The sequence below is a fragment of the Ambystoma mexicanum genome, chromosome 3q, assembly GCF_040938575.1.
Source record: "Ambystoma mexicanum isolate Mex_15411 chromosome 3q, UKY_AmexF1_1, whole genome shotgun sequence".
Lineage (NCBI taxonomy): Eukaryota > Metazoa > Chordata > Amphibia > Caudata > Ambystomatidae > Ambystoma > Ambystoma mexicanum.
The window spans coordinates 1,156,236,076-1,156,244,852 of NC_090926.1; positions in this window are offsets into that span (position 1 = coordinate 1,156,236,076).

Below are 8,777 nucleotides of genomic sequence, written 5' to 3' on the forward strand. Positions count from 1 at the left end.
AGCAGCATGCTATCCGGTGGCCATTCTGATGTTCCTGATGCAAGCAATGCACAGTAATGTTGCAGGGCCTGGCCCAGTGGGGGAAACATCCCACAGCACATGCAATGCACAATGTGCCTAAACTTAACAAATCTGAAAAGTAAACTAGTGTTTTGCTGTACTGTAGAGAGTGCTGTGTGCATATGTGTAGGATGTGTAGCTACTCTTTGCATGTGTACATAACAGTGGGAATGTCTAGCGTCCTTTAGCCACAGAAGGAAACGACTTAAAGAGATGTGTCTCTACAAGGTACTACATAAAAAAAAACAAAGACCAAATGACTTTTTAGGTAAAATTCCAAATTAATTTGGAGTATTTCGATATTGTTCTAAAATAAATCAGTGGGAGACCCCCCACACGCTCCCACTTACCGTTACCTTTCTTTATACCCTTAATCAACTCCATCTATTTGTTAAAAAGGGTACACAAATCACAGGAAAATTCAAGCCCAAAAACCTGATCTTTTCAGCTTCGTTGTTTTCGAATACATTTGCTGGGGGATTACCCTCTGCAATGGATCTGTGGAAGACTCAGACACAGGTGCTTATAATTTATTTAATCTAATGGCGGCAAGGACACCGCAGCTGATGGTAGTTTGGGAGATTATTTGCCTGCTGTACTGTCTTCCTTTAAACACAATTATTTCATTCTGTTTTCAGAGTTCATTTATCTGCCTTCTGAGCAGTATAATTTATGAACAGCAGATAAATCATGTTCTGCATTCCTCTACTCTCCTGAATGTAAATCTGAAGGTTTGGCTGGTAAGACAAGAGGGAGGTCCTTGCCCCTCAGGCCTCAGCCCATCTACACTCCTGGATCCAGCTCACAGTCCCAGATCCTGGCAAGGCAGACTGAGGGGGTCATCACGACTTGGGCGGTAAGGCATCCCGGGCACCGGTAAGGAGACCAGTGCCGGTAATCCCTTATCCGCACTATTCCAAGGTCCCTTGGCAGGGACCGTAAAGAACGTGTGGTCTGATCACACGTCCCTTACGGGTCCCGCTAAGGAACCAGGGTGCTTATAACGGGCTTGCAAGTCGCAAGCCCGTCATTAGCGCCCTCCCCATTCCCATTGAGCCCTATGTGGGCTCAAATGGGAATGGGGAATGGTTTGTTCAATGGGGACTTATCGGTTCCGCCAGGGTCGGACTGCACCAGTAAGTCCCCATTGAACAAGACCGGTGCCGCTCCCAGTATTGGAGGCAGCCATGGCGCAAATAGCGCCATGGCTACCTCCAAGCTCGGAATGAGGCCCTGAACCTTTCCACTCTCTGCACCGGGAACATTTGGGTACATGAAATAGTCAATGGTTTTAATGTGAAAAGAAGGGGTATGCTGTAAATAACCACAGTAACTTGAAATGACACTTTGGCACATGAAGTTTGAAACACATGCATGCATGCATTTTCATGGGCTAGCCACAGCGACACTATAGAGAAAGTTTGATGGAGGTTTCCATTGAACCACATTGGCATTGAAACCAGCTAAGCTCTCTGTAGCAGTGGTGTTGTTATACAGGCCTGAAGCCTCCGTGTTCACACATAATAGATTGTGACCCGGTTTTAAGCATGGTGTTCGCCCCATCAAGTGCGCGAACGCCTCATGACGTAGGTGACCTTTGAATGAACTGGAACCGAAGAATGTTTGCCCTGCTGCCTATACCATGCCAAACTGCACTTGTCATGACGCAATAATGTTCTAATATGTCCAAGTGTTTTAAAAAAAATAGGGCAAACTTTGCCCTGGTGTTTATAGAGTGCAAACTTTGCACTTGTGCAATGTTTCCGTAATATTGCCCCAGGAGCAGATGTCTCTGCTTTGAAGCCAGCAAGCAGGTCCGAAAAAAGAAAATGCCTTTATTTTTTTGTATCATCTCTAAACAGAGAGGGTTAAGACAGTTAATTTAATACATTTAACAACCGTGTCTGCATGGAACCAAATTACTTCTTTGACTCATATTTCAAAACATTAATAGCCACATGGGACAGACATGCAAAGTGTGTAATCATGCATGGTACATGCGTGTTTGATGCTTTTATCAGCATGTGGCAGGCAGGATTCTGTGATACGAAGAAGTGTTCCATATAATTTGTTCCAAAGAAAACAAGCATTGGCAAAGTCAACGGTTTGGGCTTTTGGGTAGGCATGGCATAGGCATTTGCTGGGCACTGCTATAAAGTTACTACCTGGCCATAATATCGGAACATCTGGAAGACTGATTAATTACCTAGGAGTATGATGTCAGCACCTGACAAATGCTTATCTAATACCTCAAGCCAAAACTGTTGGCTGTGTCATTGCTTGTTTTCAACAGGATTTTAGTGCATGCATGGAATATACATTGAGTGGCTGAAGGCACTCTTAGTTAAGACATTTTTATTATATCAGCAGCATTTTACAGATGCAATTAAGCCATTCATTCTCAGCAGACTACTTAAATCAAACACTGGCAGGCTGAAATCTGATGATACCTTCTGATAGAGCAAGCTTAAAGAGATCCCAGAAGGATGGATTTGAGGCGGGGTGCAGAAGATAGTGGGTGGAATCGCCATGGCGATTGTCAATGCCATGGGCACTCATTGGGTGGGTAAATAGCCAAACAACACCCACAAATTTGGTGTCCCTCCTCATATGCCACCTGTCTCCTACCTGTACTCCAATACAACAGCTTTGGATCACGGGTGGCACTAAAGCACCATCTAATAGCCCAAACTAAAAACTACAATTTGTTTATGCTACTCAGCGTTGGTTACCATTAACTGGGCATTTTTTCACACAGATAGATTCAAGTGGGGTGCCCAACCAAGGTAAATGGTTGATTGTTGACAGCGTGCTGCAGCAGCCTTAGTAACCAATATAAGGCCACCGCGTACGGCTGTGCTCTTCCAGCTTAGGACATTCAAGGAGTAACTAGATGAGGCATTTATTCATGTGGCCCTGAATAAAACCCACGTGCTTCAGACCAATGACTGCAGGTTGTGCTGATTCGAGGGGCGGGTCAGGGGGGTGTTAACAGCTGTTTTTCAAAAACCGATTATTACTGCCCATTTAAAAATCATTGGAAGGCCATCCCTTGTTACTGGTTGTCTCCTTTTGAGTCAAGTAATTAAACTAAAGCATTCCTACCAAAATCGAAATGCTGATCCATCTGTGTTTTTTCTTTGCATTCTGGGACATGTTGTCCTTGATTCAATTGATGAGGGGAGGAAACAACTACAAGTCCCACACAGGATGAGTAGCTCTCGAATGACATGGGCACATTGACTCAGGGCCCCATCTTGCTTTGGTAACACTTTAACAGTTGTAATTTATTCAGAAGCTGCAGTTAGTAACTTAGCAGTCTGGCATGGACTCCTTTATGTAATTGAGATTAGTCAACACCCAATTAAACATATGAAGCTGATCTCATATGATTTAATAGTAGAACGCTTGCATTTTTGCAATTAGTGGATTGAGCACTTGCAAATACAGGGTGTGTACACACACGTGTCTGTGTATGTGTAATCCACAGTTTATTGTTAGAATTCAGTAAACCCTGTATTCCGTGCATCTTATGAGGGTGATGAAGTGAGCTATATTCATGTGTGCAGTAATGCCATACTGTTTTGTTATGGAATGTCACTCTTGTGTGTGGTAGTTTTTGCATACTATCATACAGTGTATTTGCACATCACGTCATGGGCCTTTGTTTGATGTCTGCTCTGAAGAGAGCCATTTCATATTTTTAGTGCAGTACATATTTTTATACATTTCACAGTGTATTGTGATAAAACAATAGGACTTGCACACGTATATGAAAAAAAACATAATGGAATGGGTTTGATATTTTCAGATACATTTTCAGCATAGTGAGTGAGAGATTTGTTGGCTTTGAGTCCCGGCTCTTCATTAGCAATGTTTGACCTTCTACATTATGCATTGTTCATCCTGGCATTGAGTTCCATTAGTCATATGTGAAGTTCTACAGACTGTAAACGTTTTCCAGGTTCATATTCCCTGCTATGCCTGCCACTGGAAAGGATGTTTTTTTCACAATTTCTGATGGCTGTGGTATGTTATATTATGTTATGTTATATTACTGTGATTTGCACTGTGTACCACTGCCATTTGCTTTGTCTATGGGCACCCTGGGAGTCTCTCCAAGGTATTGGGGTGTCTTCTGTAGTGAGCAGTTATTTTTGAAAAGGAGGTCAGGCCAAGTTCACTTGCATGTTCAAATCTCTTGGACTCATATAGTGGGAATGTATTTTAAATAGCCTGGCATTGACAGTAGTGTATGTGGCCCACTTTCACGCATATCAACATTATGAAATGTGGGAACGCCCCAGCTTCCGTTCTTAGTCCCCCCTTTTGACAGTGTTTTGATATAAAGTGAATATAAATTGTATGTACAAATTAAATCAAAAAAGATATCTATTTGATACAAAATGTTTATTTTATATAAAGTGGGTATAAAACACAGTTATCCAAATGTTTTGATAGGATGTTGAGATTACTTGATATAAAGTGAATAGACATTTTAGATAAAAATGTGTATAAACATTGGAGCAGCCTATGGTGGTACTGCCTGGTTGACTATGGAGGGTGAAGTGAGATCTGAAGACAGGGGCTGTCCTAGGGTTTTGCAGAGTGACGTGGGTTTTGGCATTTAATGTTATATGAAATGTATATACATTCTTTATGTAATATAGATGAAGTCACAATTTTATAATTTTAATGACACAGGCTAGAAAGTTAGCTTCAAAAGCTAGTAACATTAAACTGGGATATAGCTTTGATAAAGAGTGGAAATACAGGCTGGCATGCCAGACCTATGTGAATTTGCTTTCCAGGAAAAGTGTGGTTTATAGTGTTAATACAAAAATCCAAACTATTGACTTTAACAATGTGTGTTTCTTTTAAATAATGAAAATAAATTGTTTTATAAGCAAAGTGTGTTTCACAGAGCCTATACAAAAGTCCAAACTATTACCTTTGACAATGTGTGTTTCTTATAAATAATGAACACAATGTGTTTTATAAGCAAAGTGTGTTTCACAGACCATATACAAAAGTCCAATCTATTACATTTGACAATGCATGTCTCTTTAAAATAATGAAAGCAGTTCACTTTATAAGCAAAATATCTTCACCAGAGTTGCACTAAATTCCAAACTATTGCTATGGCAAAATATAAATGACAGTGCTCATAAATTCTTCACCAGAGTTTCACCAAAGTCCAAACCTATTGCTATGCAAAATATAAAGGACAGAACACAAACTTTCTTCAGCGAGTTACACAAAAGACCAAAACTATTGCTGTGGCAAAAATACAAATGACAGAGCGCAAAGTGGCTTCACCAGAGTTACAAAATAGACTGCTGATCTGGACAATGCATGTTTGCCTTTTTAAATGAAGATTGAGACTTTAACATAAAACTGTTAGCTTTTTCAACGCTTGTTTCCTAATAATTTACAAGGGTATTTTAACAAGGAGATATTGAACCAAGTTTGTTGAACCAAGTTAATACAGTGTCAACACTCACCTTTAAACTCTGACTGTATCATAACTATACAAACACACCAACTATTGGCTTTGTAAATGTGTGGATTCTTTATAAATGAACACACTGCACTTTCTTAGAATGAATGCTGTTTAAAAGGGAGAGGGGCACATGCTGTGTGTGCCAGAGAGAAATGATGGATCTGATCAGCAGTGAAACAGAGATGCGGTGGGGTGGAGTTTTATCTACCAAACTGAAGACTATTGCATTTTTGAAAACCGCAGCAAACAACACAGATGATAGACATGTCAAGGACTGGCAAGTTCAACAGAATATAGGGGAGGCGGCCTGCAATACAGGATATTGTTAATAATTACAGGCCAGAGGGGGCACGTTATTTTAGAATTGTTACAAAAGCAATTTTTTTTGCAAAGCAAAGTATGCAAACAAATACATGAGTTCAGGAAACATGGGTGTGTTGATAATAAAACTGTTCAGGGAGGTGTTCATGTCACCCCTTAAAAGAGGGCTTATGACTGCACAGGGGTATCTCTTGTCTGTGCTTGGGAATTCTGGCAGATTGAGCCCCCACAAATAACTCTAAAATTAGTAAACAGTAGAAACTTAAAGCAGTGCCCACCCTACCTCCTAAATGTAATTCTAACTACACACATCTGCCACTTGTTAACACTCCCTGTCAGGATAAAAGGTGGCACGTGTTATGTATGCTTGAAAATACAGTTTCATATGTTATGGTTCACATGGGTACATAGCTGTATAGGGTTTGTAAATAGTTCTGATAGTGAACAGGGGTGCAGATCAGCTCATAGTAAGGTGTGCTGATCACAACATTAGGGAAGCTCTATGGAGAGAGTGAGCCAGCGGCTCGCATTTTTCCCTGAAGAGGGTGGTTGTAATCACCAAAATCGTAGAACAGACGGAACAGTGTATTAAGGCTTTGGATACAGAGGCTGACAAAACTGTTCTAGCTAGTGCAAATGCAGTCGATCAAGTGAAAGTGCATAAGCAACAGGGACACAAGGAAGAAATAATACAGATGGGGAAATAGAAAGCAGTCTTCAAACAAAAGTCAGATGTGAAGTTGTTTGTTAAAAGATGGTACAGATGTGGGAACCCTTATCATCTTCCTGGTGATAAACAGTGCTTTGCGCATCACGTGATATGTAGAGACTGTGACAGAAAGGGCCATATGTCTCTATGTTGCAAACACTGGATTAAACCTGGAAGTGTTAAAATGGTCCAGGTTAGCATGACATTTTGGGTCCCATATCTGTCAGGGGTACTGAGTGAGCAGAAAGGAGATACCTTCAAAGTAATTTGAGGCAGCCTGCTACCCTCCCGGGTGAACTACAGAGTTAGGGAGGAGCAGAGGAGGCATTGGTAATGGCCTTGAATGTTACGTGAAAGACTTTGAAGAAAGACACCTAATTAACATGACCAGTGAGTTATCGAATGCAACAAAAGTTTGGTTTGTGTTAAGTAACTGTAGCAAGAGTTGAAGGTGGCACGTGTGCTGATAAAACGCATACTGGAAAAGCCTATTGCTGAATTGTAATGAAATTATGCAAAGTAACAGAGTGGTCCTGCAAGGCGGAATCGCACATTCGAAAGTCTCTATGAAATGTTTGAAGTTATGATGAAGTGGGAAAAGAAGGCAAGAAAGTAACCGCAATGCCGAAACAGATTTGATTAAGTGAAAAGCAAAGAGGGCAAAGGATATGAACTTTGAATGATGCCAAGAGGGCAAACTAAACAGAATAAGAAACTACAAGTACCCAGATGCATTGGTGTTGTGAGGTGATAAAGATTGTTGATTGATAAATTGTTTAAAGAGAGGTTCAAGTGGTCATGCAGAGGTCTATGTAAAATCCTTGCCGTTTTGAAAGTTTTAGACAGTGGAAAGTTGGATAAAACAAAATGTGAGGAAGGGTATCCCCACGAAGAGAAAATAGGAATTGAGCCCGGCAAGGGGAGACCCATGTGAGAAATGAAATTTCAAATGTTTAAGTAAGGAAGTACAGTCTCGAGCCCGGTGGAGGGAAGTCAGTACTGAACTGTGATAAATTAAAATTTAAGTGTGAAAAGAAAGACAGACTCGAGCCCGTCAGAGAGAAGCCTGTGCTGAACTGTGGTGAAGTAAAAGTGAAGTGTGTAAAGAAAGAAAGACTTGAGCCGGGAAGAGGGAAGCCTGTGCTGAACTGTGGTGAAGTAAAAGTGAAGTGTGTAAAGAAAGAAAGGCTTGAGCCGGGAAGAGGGAAGCCTGTGCTGAACTGTGGTGAAGTAAAAGTGAAGTGTGTAAAGAAAGAAAGGCTTGAGCCAGGAAGAGGGAAGCCTGTGCTGAACTGTGGTGAAGTAAAAGTGAAGTGTGTAAAGAAAGAAAGGCTTGAGCCAGGAAGAGGGAAGCCTGTGCTGAACTGTGGTGAAGTAAAAGTGAAGTGTGTCAAGAAAGATAGGCTCGAGCCGGCGTAGGGAACCCTGTGCTGAACTGTGGTAAAGTAAAAGACAAGAGTATAACTGTGCATTTGTGACAAGGTGGATGAAGCCCAAAGAATATATTGAATTGTCAAAAGCTTCAAGCTCAAGCCTGAACTGTTGAATTGTACAAAGTAAGCCAAAGTCTGCAAGACTGATAGAACTGTGCCATCCACCTATCCTTTTAAGAAACTCTCAAGACTCTCTGCTTATGAACGTGGGGAAGGGAGTTGCACCTAAGCCATTCTGACATTTCTTTTAAGAAACTATTTTTCCTCTTTATATCCCCTTTACACGTGTCATTTGAGAAGGAGGGCAAGGGTGTTTTTTTTTGTTTTTTCTGGTTGAGACTACTCCCATTATAGAGTTAGGGCCAGTTAGGAATTCTCCCATCCTTACTTAAATACTAAATAAAGGTTTTTGAAACTTGCATCTATTGTGTCAGCGTCTACTGTTGATCTCATGCCTTCCTTGAAATATCTTCTGGTTGATTTAAAAACAACCACTCTAGAGGATTATGGATTGTGCACCGATATATTTCCGCTGGGGCTAACCACTGATTATACTCCCAAAAAGCCATTTAAAGTTAGTAGAAGGCGTTGTCAACACGTATATGGTGAAACAATGCACTGCTCAAAATATTTGTATATTCCACCCCTCAACAACATAAGGCACTTCTAGCTGCAGCCTCTGACGATCTGGTGGCTGATATTTCAGAGATTGCACAGAACACTTTAAAGGGACATGTCCCCCTAAAACATC